Genomic DNA, 13,857 nt, shown 5'->3' on the forward strand with positions numbered 1-13,857 from the left:
ATTAAATAATGATACTATGCAACACAAATTGATATGGCATCAGAGATCCCTGAAGCAGATCTCTGTATATTCAGATACTAGCAGATACAAGTGTGGAATCAAAGCTGGAGTGGGAAGCCATTGTGAGTGCAGTTGAAATCAGCATTGATAAAAATGGACTTACTCTGGCTTTGAAATGAAAACGTATAACCATGTATGAAAAATATGCCTTTTGAACTTACATGTTGCCTTCTAAAATTAATAAATGTCTTATTTGCTACATATTTACTTTCATACAAATGTAGACAAAATGTTCATCCTGACTGCTGATATTCTCTCTAATATAGATAATTCCAATTTTCCCATCAATATAGATCTTCCTTGACTTCTTTCCACATCTTCTCATCATTATCCAACCAATGATGGATCTGGATCACACTTGGCACACATATTCAGTACAGGTAACTTTGAACACTGATGGGGATTGAAGGGAACTCACCTTAAATTCTGGAAGTTATAGTTCACCCACAAGTTATCATTCACCCACATCCAGAGACCACTGCGAACACAACAGAAGATAGATTTGGACCAAACCTGGCACACATACCGAACATGGCCACTATCAATACTGGCAAAGTGTGGGAGGAAATGACACACGATGTTGGAAGTTGTAGTTTATTCATGTGCAGAGAGCACTCTGAACCCAACTGATGGTGGATCTCAACTACACCTAGCACACATATTCAACATAGAGGATTCTAGGCAACAGAAGCCAGGCCACCCCTATGCAGATACTCTCACTGTTTGACTTCGCAGCTTCATGGCTACTTAATATTATTCAAGCTTGCTAACTGCAATGTTCACACTTGCTTTAAACAGACAAGGGTTTTTTCTCCTACCCTGGACATTATTCCACAGATATAATTATATACACTCCACTTGCTTCACTACCAACTGAACCTCTGAAGATGCCATTAGCCACTGATGCAGGTGAAACATCAGAGGAGTGTTACTGGAACATGGCCAAGCAGCCCAAAAAGCCTCACAGCATCCCAGTGATTCCAGGTGTGGTTGTTGAAAGTCTTCAACAAGAGTACCTAGTATTCATTGATAGTCTCCCACCCAAATGCTAACCGGGGTGACCATGTTTATCTTCCAAGATCAAACAAGATTTGTGTCTATAGAATTGCCTCCCCCCCCCTTTGACAATCTTCCTAATTCAAACATAGGATGTTGTCCCTCTGCCACAAATGTACAAGTGATTGTATGTGTAGATTCTATCCTTTGTCTACTGCAGAAATTTGGCCTTTGGGTCAAAGGGGAGGAGTGGCAATTACACTCCTCTTCCTTGAGAAGACAGGTATCAAACTCCAGAGAAGAACTGTGGCAAACAGAATGGCAGTTGAAAAGTGGAGCAGAGGATAGAATCATAGAATCCTAGAGTTAGAAGATACCTGGTGAGCCATCCAGTCCAACCACATTCTGCCAAGAAGCAGGAAAATCACATTCAAAGCACACCCAACAAATGGTCATCCAACCTCTGTTCCAAAACCTCCAAAGAAGGAGCCTCCACCACACTTCAGGACAGAGTTCCACTGCTGGACAGCTCTCACAGGGAGGAAGCTCTTCCTAATGTTCAGCTGGAATCTCCTTTCTTTCCTATAGTTTGAAGTCATTGTGCCATTGTGTCCTAGTCACCAGAGCAGCAGAAAGGAATCCTGCTCCCTCCTCCCTATGACTTCACCGGCCTCACATCTTGATCTATGGCCCTCATCTTGTCTCCTCTCAGCCTTCTCTTCTGCAGGCTAAACATGGCCAGCTCTTGAAGCCACTCTGTCCTCATAGGGCTTGTTCTCCAGAACTTTGAGTCAGCCTCTTCCTCTGGGTACATTCCAGCTTAGAGTCAACACCTCCCTTCAACTGCAGTACCCAGAATTGGATGCAGTGTGATTCCAGGTGTGGTCTGAATAGAATAGAGCATGGGGAGCATGACTTCCCTGGATCTAGGCACTAGACTCCTATTGACGCAAGCCAAAATCCCATTGGCTTTTTTAGCTGCCGCATGACATTCCTGGCTCATGTTCCCCTTCCTCCCCATGAGGAGAGCAGGAGCAGTCCTGGGAAGAGCAGACAACACGAACGCAATCCTGATGGACACAATGGTAAAAAAGACCAGATTTTCCCAAAACTGTGGAGTATAAACTACATTTTTTTATCACAGCAAAGCTTGAAAGAAGCATTCTCACTGTCAAAATGGCCATCCATCATGTGTGCCAATGGCCCTTGATGCAAAGCCGATCCCATTTCCTTTTTTTCATTTTGCTAGTGAAGATGAGACCTCCGCCTTGTGGCTTAACCTGGATATTAGAGCCTCTTCTGCCAGTAAGTAACTAGCCTTTCTCTAAGCTAAATGCCTGTCCTTTGGAGGTGAGCCAGATCTCACTCATCATTCTGTTCCTGCCAGGCAACCCAACGAGCAATTAAACAGCTCAACCAATTAGCCCCAGTTCAGAGTTAATGGCTTAACTTCAATAGTCCATTAATCAGAGTCCTGCCTAAATAGCTGTTCAGAACTGAGAGCCCCGTGGCCATATGACGAATACGCATGTTTATGCTACTTCTGGGCCCATGGAGCCAAAACCGAGAGAGCTCTTTCTTGCTTGCTTGCTTGCTTGTTTGCTTGCTTGCCTGCCTGCCTGGCACAGCAAACACTTCATCAGCAATATTTCACGTCTGCCTCTCTCTAAATACACTAAAGGAGTAACAAGCCCAAAAGGCCTCTGGATTCCTGGTGAGGATGACTCACAGGAAGGATGGCCAAGAGGTGGCTCCATAAAATATTAACGGTAATAGGCCCATGCGCCACAGACTGGAGCACTATCCCAAAAGGCTAATAGGCTCCCAAATCACCCGTTCCATTCCAAAAGTCACTAATGGCCCTATGAGTCCATTAGTTGATGTCAGCACTCTAAAGTGTTACGCCGGCCACATTTTATTTACCGCAAATTACTACTTCACATTTTATTATTATTTTTATTGGGTCAAGATCTATCTTGTGCACTATCCACTCCTGCACAAAGCAAGCCAGTTGGCTCAAGTGTAACATTGTTGTGTTGGGGCCAAAATCAGCCCAGTAGAACAAGCATGAAACTGCCGGTGAAAGTTTACATCCTTGAGGTTCACCACTGAAGAGCAGCTCAGGCAGGGGTGGCTGCCTGGGCAACAAATCAAAAACCAAAAGTGCCAACGGAGAAAGTATGTTCTGTTCCACCTATGAAATTCAAAAATTCCAATACCAATGTTCTAGACCAGCCTTGGACTAGACCAGGCCTGGGCCAAATTTGGCCCTCCTTCTCTCCAAGTGTTTTGGACTCCAACTTCCACCATTCCACACAACCTCAGGCCCCTTCTTTTCCCCCCTCAGCCGCTTAGGCGGAAAAGGAAAGGGAAAAAGAAAAGGAAAGGCCCTAAGGCTGTGAGGAATGGTGGGTGTTGACGTCCAAAACACAAGATTGCCCATGCCTGGACTAGACGTATCCTTTGCAAAGAAAGTCTTGGATATTTGATCCCAGCATCTCCATACAAGGCCCTGGACATTTTAATAGATGGTTTAAATGCCCTGACGGCACCAGATCCCATTGGATCTTGGAAGCTAAGCAGGGTTGCTCTAATGAGTAATTGATGGTAGGAGCCAATTAATACCCATTGCTATAGACCAGTGGGTCTCAACCTGGGGTCCCCAGATGTTTTTAGCCAACAATTCCCAGAAATCCCAGCCAGTTTAGCAGCTGTTAGGATTTCTGGGAGTTGAAGGCCAAAAACATCTGGGGACCCTAGGTTGAGAATCACTGCTATAGACTGTATTTCAGAGGAAGAAATTAGCAAAACAGCCTCTGAGAATTCCTTGGCTAAAACAAAATGGTGGCCCCTTCTACACTGCCATAGACAATCCAGATTATCTGGATTGAACTGGATAATATGACAGTATGGGCTGTGGGTTATATGGCAGTGTAGAGGGAACCTGAATGACATACACGGGGCTCCACGAGGCAACAGGCAACTTGAAGGCACACACATGCACACACTCAGTTGGAAAGTTAGAGAATTATTTTGTTATGTATGCCTTAACATCCCTGACCCCCTCGATGGACTGTGACATTGTCGTGGTGAGGGGGCTTGCATGTTCCAATGAACCTGTTGGCACAACAACTGGAGTCGTGTACGCCCAGGAGTGGCCGCGGGGGAGGTTCCAGACCAAGCACAGCCTGAAGACCCAAAGACCTCAACGGTGGAGCAGGCGGAGGATAAAATGGTACATGTTACAATGGCTGTGAAGGTGGAAGAAGGCTGCAACAGACTGAGAAGCCATGGTCATTGTGTTAAACTACACCACCAGTGGAACCTCACTCTGTGAAGACTGTGTGTTGATCAGTGTGCACTGACCTCCACACATTAAAAAAAACTCACGAACAAGCGTCTTCCAAAGAAAAGAAAAACAAACCAACCAAAGTCCCATGGCGATCAGCGAGTGGCAACAGGGGCAGGACTGTGAAATCTGGAAGCCCCAAGTCACAGACTGGCACATGGGCCAGTACGGACTCAGTCGTTCTACTTCAAGGTCCGAGGCAGTTGAGTAGTTCAGCAGCTGTATCCACGACTGAGCAGCCCTATCCACTCTGGTCACTCCACATGGGGAGGGGACTAGAAAAGGTGCCCTAAACATAGTCTGCCTCTCTTATCCCTGACTGGACTGCCGCGTCCAGTGGGATCACCACCCTGCAGCCAAAAAAGAAAAATGAACTTTGGAACAAGGAACGTACGGACACTGATGGACAACACTGACAGTGAACACCCCGAACGCAGAACTGCTATCATTGCAAGGGAGTTGGGACGCATTAACATCAACATAGCAGCCCTTCAGGAGACTGGGAGAGCAGGAGAGGGACAGCTGAAAGAAGGAAAAGGAGGCTACACCTTCATCTGGAAGGGACTGCCTGAAGAAGACTGAAGAATGCATGGAGTTGGCTTTGCTATCAGAAATGATCTGGTGAAACATCTGACTGAAGCACCCACTGGCATCAACGAACGACTCTCAACCCTCCCAACTGATCTTGCCAAAAACCAACAGGCAACCATCATAAGTGCCTATATACCAACACTAGATGCTGCTGAAGACATCAAGGAAAATTTTTACTGTCCGCTGGACACGGTCCTATCGGAGATACCTAAGGAGGACAAAATCATCCTCCTGGGAGACTTTAATGCAAGAGTCGGGTGAGACTTCGACCTGTGGCCAGGGATCATAGGAAAAGATGGGGTTGGAAAAAGCAACTCGAATGGCATCCTGCTTCTCACCAAATGTGCGGAACACAACCTTGTCATCACCAACACGCTCTTTCGGCAGAAAAACAAGTTCAAGACATCATGGAAGCACCGCCGGTTTTGACACTGGCATCTCTTAGACTACGTAATTACCCGTGCCAGAGACCGCCATGACGTGATCCTCACAAGAGCCATGACATGTGCTGACGACTGCTGGACAGACCACAGGCTAATCCAATCCACGATGGCTATCAAGATTGCCCCCAAGCACAGACTCCAAGGAAGAAAGACAAGGCACAAAATGAACACCCAAGCCGTTCAGGAGCCCTCCAAATGAGCCCTTCTCCAAACAGCACTCAAGGACCATCTACCCACAGAACACCCCGAAAATGTCGAGGAACATTGGAACAAACCGAAGACCTCCATCATCACAGCCTGTGAAGAAACTATTGGATATCAAACCAAGAAACATCAAGATTGGTTTGACGAAAATGACAACAAGATCCAACAGCTAATTGACAAGAAAAGGAAAGCCTTCGAAACATGGCAGAGAGACATCAACAGTGCTGTTAAGAAAAAGATCTATGCCAGCGCAAAAGCTGAGTTCCAAAGAAGGACAAGAGAACTCAAGAACATCTGGTGGACAAAAAAGGCTGAAGAAATCCAACACCTGGGAGATACCCATGATGCTCAGGGATTTTTCAAAGCCACAAAGGTCATCTATGGACCAAGAAACCATGGCATACAGCCTCTCCGCTCATCAGATGGAACCAAACTCCTGAAGGACCAAAAATCAATTGCACTACATTGGAAAGAACACTACCAAAGCCTCCTGAACTGGAGCTCCAATGTGGCCGAAGAGGTTCTCTCACAAATCCCACAACAACAAACCAGGGATGAGCTTGCAGCACTGCCTAGTTTGGAAGAAGTCAGCAATGCCAACAGCCAACAAAAAAATAACAAAGCCAGCGGACCTGATGGGATCCCTGCTGAAATCTTTAAAGAGGGAGGACCTGAGCTGACACAACAACTCCACCAGCTCATAGAAAAAGTGTGGATGACTGAGAAAATCCCAGCAGATTTCAAGGATGCCACCATCATCACTCTCTTCAAAAAAGGGGAAAGAACAGACGGCAGAAACTATCGAGGTATCTCCCTTTTAACCTCTGCTGGGAAAATCCTCGCAAGAATCCTTGCAAACCGCCTTCTGCCCCTCTCAGAAGACACCCTCCCAGAATCCCAGAATGGCTTCCGCCCCTCCAGAGGAACAGGGGACATGATCTTCACTGCACGACAGCTCCAAGAAAAATGCAGGGAACAAAATCAACCACTGTACATGGCATTCATTGACCATGCAAAGGCATTTGACACAGTGAATCACAGTGCTCTGTGGACCATCCTCCAAAAAATTGGGTGCCCAAACAAATTTGTGAACATCCTGAGGCTCCTCCATGATGACATGATGGCAACAGTTTTGGACAACAATGGCTCCCAAAGTGATCCATTTAAGGTGGAATCAGGTGTCAAACAGGGATGTGTTATTGCCCCAACTTTATTCTCCATCTCCATTCCTATGATACTTCACCTTGTTGATGGGAAGCTTCCCAGCGGAGTGGAAATCATCTATCGGACAGATGGCAAGCTGTTTAACCTCAGCAGACTGAAAGCCAAAACCAAGGTTACAACAACATGTGTTATAGAACTCCAGTATGCTGATGACAATGTTGTCTGTGCGCATTCAGAAGAAGATCTACAAGCCACTCTAAACACCTTCGCAGAAGCATACGAGAACCTCGGCCTGTCACTGAACATTGAGAAAACCAAAGTGCTATTCCAGCAGACATCAGCAAAACCCTCTCCAATGCCAGCAATACAGCTTAATGGTGTAACATTAGAAAATGTTGATAATTTCCGCTACCCTGGCAGCCACCTCTCCACCAAAGTCAACATCAACACTGAAATACAACACCGCCTGAGTTCTGCGAGTGCAGCATTTTTCCGAATGAAGCAGAGAGTGTAGGGATACCAAGGTGCTTGTCTATAAAGCTATTGTCCTCCCAACCCTGCTATATGCCTGAGAAACGTGGACTGTCTACAGGTGTCATACGCAACTCCTGGAATGATTCCATCAGCGCTGCCTCCAGAAAATCCTGCAAATCTCTTGGGAAGACAGGTGGACAAATGTCAGCATGCTGGAAGAAGCAAAGACGACCAGCATCGAAGCAATGGTCCTCCGCCATCAACTCCGCTGGACCGGCCACGTTGTCCGGATGCCCGACCACCATCTCCCAAAGCAGTTGCTCTACTCCGAACTCAAGAATGGAAAACGGAATGTTGGTGGGCAGGAAAATAGATTTAAAGATAGGCTCAAAGCCAACCTTAAAAACTCTGGAATAGACACTGAGAACTGGGAAGCCCTGGCCCTTGAGTGCTATGACCAGCCAGTGCTGCAGAATTTGAAGAGGCACGAATGGAGGGTGAAAGAGAGAAACGTGCCAAGAGGAAGGCACGTCAAGCCAACCCCGACCGAGACCGCCTCCCACCTGGAAACCAATGTCCTCACTGTGGGAGAAGATGCAGGACAAGAATAGGGCTCCACAGCCACCTATGAACCCACCGCCCGGACACCGAACTTGGACGACCATCATCCTCGGACTACGAGGGATCGCTTAAGGAAGTAACATCCCTGAAATCCAAAATGGGTGAAATAAGGTTACCAAAATGAATGACTCAGCAGTCAAACATATGGGTTACACAATATGAGTCAGACGTATTCATCTTTAGGAAAAAGCACGAAAAATGTGCCTACAAAGATGAAAGCGTACAGTCTTCTTTTAGCAGGAATGCCAACGCTAACAGCAATACCTAGTCTGGTATTAAGAAGGATTAATTGGCAGCCCTACTAAATAAATTCCTACCATTATAGTAGTCAACACTATTTTGGAGAAAAAGTGTAGTTCCATACAATCTAACATTATAAAGATGCAAACTGAGAGTAGCATCAGAGCATGATCTAACAATTCCAGGCAACAGGAAGCTAGACATTATTAATGAATAAACTGCTGCAGGCAGTCTGTGAGTTAAAGACATCTGGATGCCTAGTGAAGAATGGGGGCAAGACAACAGGAAGTGAGAGGAATCTACACCTCGGAAGAAAGGGAAACTCATTCTTGGGTTGCTGTGAGTTTTCCTGGCTGTATGGCCATGTTCCAGTAGCCTTCTCTCCTGACGTTTTGCCTGCATCTGTGGCTGGCATCCTTCGAGGTTTGTTCAGAAGTCTGTGGGAATGAGGCAAGTGGGGCATATATATCTCTGTGGAATAATGTCCATAGTGGAAGAAATAATTCTTGTCTGTTTGAGACAAGTCTGAATGTTGCAATTAGTCAGCTTGATTAGCAATTGAGTAGCCTTGCAGCTGCAAAGCCTGACCTCTGTTGCCTGGAGGCACCCTATGCTTGGGAGGTGTTCGCTGATTGTTGGCTGCCTGAAATCCCCCTGTTTCTGAGTGATAATTATTTATCTATTTACAGTATTCATATACCGCTTTTCTCACCCCTGGGGGGGACGGGGGGGGGGACTTAAAGTGGTTTTCAAAAAATAATGGCAAAATTCAATGCCTTACATACATGAATCAAATCATAAATCAAGCAGCATATAGCTAAGCATAAAATACAACAGGACAAATTCATCATAACGGGACATTTAAACATGAAGCACACAAATTGAAAACACATAATAAAAATATGTTCCTTATTTACTTTCTTGATTTTTTTAATACCGGGAGTCAGATTTTGTTCATTTTCATGGTTTCCTTCTTTATGTTGGAATTGTCCACGTGTTTCTTGTGGATTGCAATGGCTTCTCTGTGTAGCCTGACGTGGTAGTCCAAGTGGTCCAGCATTTCTATCTTCTCAAATAATATTTATAGCTTGTTGGGTCTTTTAGCATTTTTAATTGATAGCGGTTTTATCGTTGTTTTATGTGTAATGGGGTTAATAGTATTGTTATTAATTCAACCTTTTTATATTTTGCTGTATTTGTATTGTGTTGCACTACTGAGTGTGTCCTGCGAGCCACCCCAACTCCCTCTGGGGATATGGTGGAGGGATACAAATAAAGTTGATTATTATTATTATTATTATTATTATTATTTTACTGAAACAAAACCACAGTATGTCATAGCAAATGAGATCTATATGCTGGATTTTGCATTATTATTATTATTATTATTATTATTATTATTATTATGCATTCAGGTTGGTTCATCAGGTGCTCTGCTATGGCTGACTTCTCATCATCATCATCTCATCATCATCTTTCATTACTTATTAATCGCCCTCCATCCGAGATGCTCCAGGCGATTTACATTGCAGAAATTATACAGGATAAAACACATACATACAAATATTAAAATTAACATGGGTCAAATACTCTAGTAAAAAGCCAGGTCTTAAGTGCTAGGATAAAATGCCCTAAGTCACGCATGGCTGTCAAATAGGGAGGCAAGGAATTCCATAAGGCAGGGGCAGAAACAGAGAAGGCCCTGCGTCTGGTGCTTTCCAAGTGCATGTTGGGATGGTCGTGGCGACCTCCGATGATGGTAGAAGGAGAGACGGTCTCCAAGATACAATGGACTCTGGCCATATAAAGTTTTAAAGGTCAGGACCAGCATCTTATACAAACCAAGATACTCAATTGGGAGCCAGTATAGATGCCGCAGCACTGGTGTTATATGGCATTTCATGGGCGTTTTTGTGAGTAACCTGGCTGCAGCATTCTGGACAATGCGGAGCTTTCGGGTCGTAGAAATAGGAAGGCCAACATACAAGGCGTTACAATAGTCTAGCCTAGATGTGACCGTGGCATGGATGACTGTTGCCAGAGCCTCATCCGACAGGTAAGGTGCCAGTTGCCTCGCTTTTCGTAGATGGAAAAAGGCCTGTTTGCTGGAAGCAGCGACATTGTCAGCTGTGAATCCAAAACGACACCTAGGCTCTTAACGGTAGGCGATGGAGATAGAGCAGCGCCATCAAAGGTAGGTTGGATTAGACTACAGTGCCTTTCATGCTCTTTGATTCATGTGTGAGCAATGCTGCTGCGTTTGGGGGTCCCATGAAGACTTCTTGTCCACAACTGCATGGTATACAGTAGACTCCTGCAGAGGTGAGAGGATCTCTCTTGTCCTTTGCTGAGCATAGCATTTGTTGAATTTTATATACACCTCACTTGCCTCATTCCCACAGACCTCTGAACAAACATCAAAGGATGCCATTAGCCACAGGTACAGGCAAAATATCCGGAGAGAATGCTGCTGGAACATGGCCATACAGCCTGAAAAACTCACAGCAACCCAGTGATTCTGGCAATGAAAGCTTTCGACAGCACATCTCTTTTTTGTAACTTGGGTTGGGTAGGCTGCCTGTACTAATGAGAGACTGCATCAGTATTCTGCATAATTCAAAACATGCCAATTCTCAGCTAATTCATTGGCATTTCAAAAGTCTCAAAAGTACTTTTTAAAAGCCTGTCTCAGCTCTCAAACTGATCTCTCTGGAAATCTCTCTCGGGTGTCTTTGGAAACAGCAACAATTTCATAATGGACATATAACACAATTGTCTCGACCACCTTAGTGTGCAGGAGGAGATGGCTACAGGTGGTGCTCATCTATTCTTGCACCACAGAAAGGTTTCCAGAAGTGAAAAAGGAGGGAAAGATGGAAGACAGTATCAATGGCAGTGTGATGCTGGATAGATACCAGTGGGTTGGTCACATAAAATAAATCTTATTAAAGGAACACTGATGGTCATTTCATCCACCCATTGCTTGCTCAAAGGAGAAACTTTTGAAATATACAATAGCATTTGATACAGTGACAAATGCAAGATACTCCACTTAGGCAGAAAAAATGAAATGCAAAGATACAGAATGGGGGACGCAACTCTCTGCCCCAGAGTGTGGTGGAGGCTCCTTCTTTGGAGGCTTTTAAACAGAGGCTGGGTGGCCATCTGTCGGAGATGCTTTGAATGCAGTATTCCCGCTTCTTGGCAGGGGGTTGGACTGGATGGCCCATGAAATCTCTTCCAACTCTATGATTCTATGATACAAAGCTTTGAGTACAGCTCTCTTCAACATAATGCTAGTCTCAAATGGAAGGCCATGGGGTTTTTCTACCGATTCAAACATGCTCCCATTGTGACATTCTAGAGACCCTTTTACACTGCCATATAATCCAGATTATCAAAGCAGGTAATCCACATTATCTGCTTTGGATTATATGAGTTTACACTGCCATATAACCCAGTTCTAAGTAGATAATCTGGATTTTATATGGCAGTGTAGAAGGGCTCTAGGATGCTACTCTTTCAAACTGTATGCTATTGCAACCCACTGCAAGCCGTGAGGAGAGGCGGGGAAGAAGTAACATCATCATCATCATCATCAGATCTCAGACGAAAGAGGACCTTGCAATTAAAAGGGAATCAAATGCTTTAGTGCTGTGGCCATGCAATGAAACAAAAACATGTTGATTGCTCTTGCTCCTCATCGAAATATGAAGCAGCTCAGGGTCCTAAGCAGATATATTATATCAGTTAAAAATGGTTATTAATGTTCTTGTCAGATGGTTGCATCAATCAATAGTGATCAATTATTAAAAACGGCTTCTCTAAATACTCTCCATTTGCTTAGGTGCCTTCCTCTTTCCTGAATCAACCTCTCTGGAGCACTTTCAAAAATGACGAACCAAAATCCAAGCAAAGGTCTCTCAGTTTGATAGCATTTTTGGTCACGTATTGGATTATTATGGATTTCTCTCTCTCACTGCAAGCTGTAAGTAGAGACAAAGAGAGCTCGTAAAAAACATTTTGCCCTTCCACTCATAATGTTAGAACTCAGGGTCACACAATGGAAGATGACTCAGGCTTTACCTAGGAAAGCAGGAGTTAATACAAGCTCCAACAGGCTTCAAGACACTTATAATAAAGTAATGATGAAGTTGAACCAGGACTTTCAAAGCTAAGGTCATTCCACTGTAACGCCTATATTCCAGTTCCCTGCCATCTTCACATTAGGTGTAGAGGAGACCAATGTACTGTTGTGAGCAATCCCTGGGGTAAAGAAAAAGCAATTGGGGGGGGGGGGCTTGGTTTTGAATTGATAATTTAGGCCTTTCTTGTAGGCTTGGTCCTGTTAGAGATGAAAATGGCTATAGCTAGTTTGTTGATGTGCCTTAACAATACAACTGCCTGTTCGGACTCTTACTTGCCGGGCTAATTCAGCGGTGACCAGGGGAGCATTTGCACAGCTTAGGCTCATGCGCCAGCTGCGCCCGTACCTCGGGAAGTCTGACCTGGCCACGGTAGTACATGCTCTGGTCACATCCCACCTTGACTACTGCAACGCTCTCTACGTGGGGCTGCCCTTGAAGACGGCCCGGAAGCTCCAGCTAGTCCAGTGCGCGGCAGCCATGTTACTAACAGGAGCGGGACGCAGGGAGCACACAACGCCCTTGTTGTTCCAGCTCCACTGGCTGCCGATCTGCTACCGGGCCCAATTCAAGGTGCTGGTGTTGGCCTACAAAGCCCTAAACGGTTCCGGCCCAAAATACCTGTCTGACCGCATCTCGGCCTACGAGCCCACGAGGACTTTGAGATCGTCTGGGGAGGCCCTTCTCTCGATCCCGCCTGCCTCACAGGCACGCCTGGCGGGGACGAGGGAGAGGGCCTTCTCGGTGGTGGCCCCCCGGCTGTGGAACACCCTCCCTGTAGACATCAGACAGGCGCCCTCCCTTATGACATTCCGCAAGAGACTAAAGACGTGGTTGTTTGAGAAGGCGTTTGACTAAGTGCTACAACAATTGGCATTGATGATTGGAACGGAATATGGATAACGAGATTGGATTGTGATTCTATGATGAGACGTCGCGAATGATTTAGTGTAACTGTATTATTGATAGTGATGTTGTTATTGTTGTTGTGATATTGCCTTTATTGTAAATTGTGTTTTTATATGTTGTACACCGCCGTGAGTCGCCCTAGGGCTGAGAACGGCGGTCTACAAATGCAGTAAATAAATAAATAAATAAAAAACTACCAAAACCCCATAAAACCTGCATCAGGAGTGCAAATGATCTATTGCATGCATTTAAACATGCAATGAATGTTGAGGGCATTCTCAGGATTGTGGGAGGGAGCGAAGCACTGACAGCTGCAATCAGGAGGTGGATCACTATCCCTACCTGTGACAATGTGAAAATAGAACTTTAACTGTATTGCCGAAGGCTTTCATGGCCGGAATCACTGGTTGATTGTAGATTTTTCAGGCTGTATGGCCATGTTCTAGAAGCATTCTCTCCTGATGTTTCATCTGCATCTACAGCAGGCATCCTCAGAGGTTGTGACCTCACAACCTCTGAGGATGCCGGCCATAGATGGTGAAATGTCAGGAGAGAACGCTTCCAGGAGAGAATGCTTCTAGAACAGTGGTTCTCAACCTGGGGTCCCCAGATGTTTTTGGCCTACAACTCCCAGAAATCTCAGCCAGTTTATCAACTTAGG

The 13,857-nt window shown here is 45.2% G+C and overlaps 1 protein-coding gene across 5 annotated transcripts in view; it reads right to left on the reverse strand.

The window, feature by feature from the left end:
* The window catches only part of HIVEP3 (HIVEP zinc finger 3), a 182,260-nt gene that overhangs the window by 57,937 nt on the left and 110,466 nt on the right, over window positions 1-13,857 (reverse strand). Inside the window, exon 1 of one of the 5 annotated variants that reach the window (XM_067473638.1) lies at window positions 479-534. The exons of the other annotated variants lie outside the window; for them this stretch is intronic. The gene's annotated coding sequence lies outside the window, so the exon portion shown is untranslated. Of the gene's footprint in view, window positions 1-478; window positions 535-13,857 lie in introns of those variants that run through there. 5 annotated transcript variants of the gene reach the window in all.

The sequence above is a fragment of the Anolis sagrei genome, chromosome X, assembly GCF_037176765.1.
Source record: "Anolis sagrei isolate rAnoSag1 chromosome X, rAnoSag1.mat, whole genome shotgun sequence".
NCBI lineage: Eukaryota > Metazoa > Chordata > Lepidosauria > Squamata > Dactyloidae > Anolis > Anolis sagrei.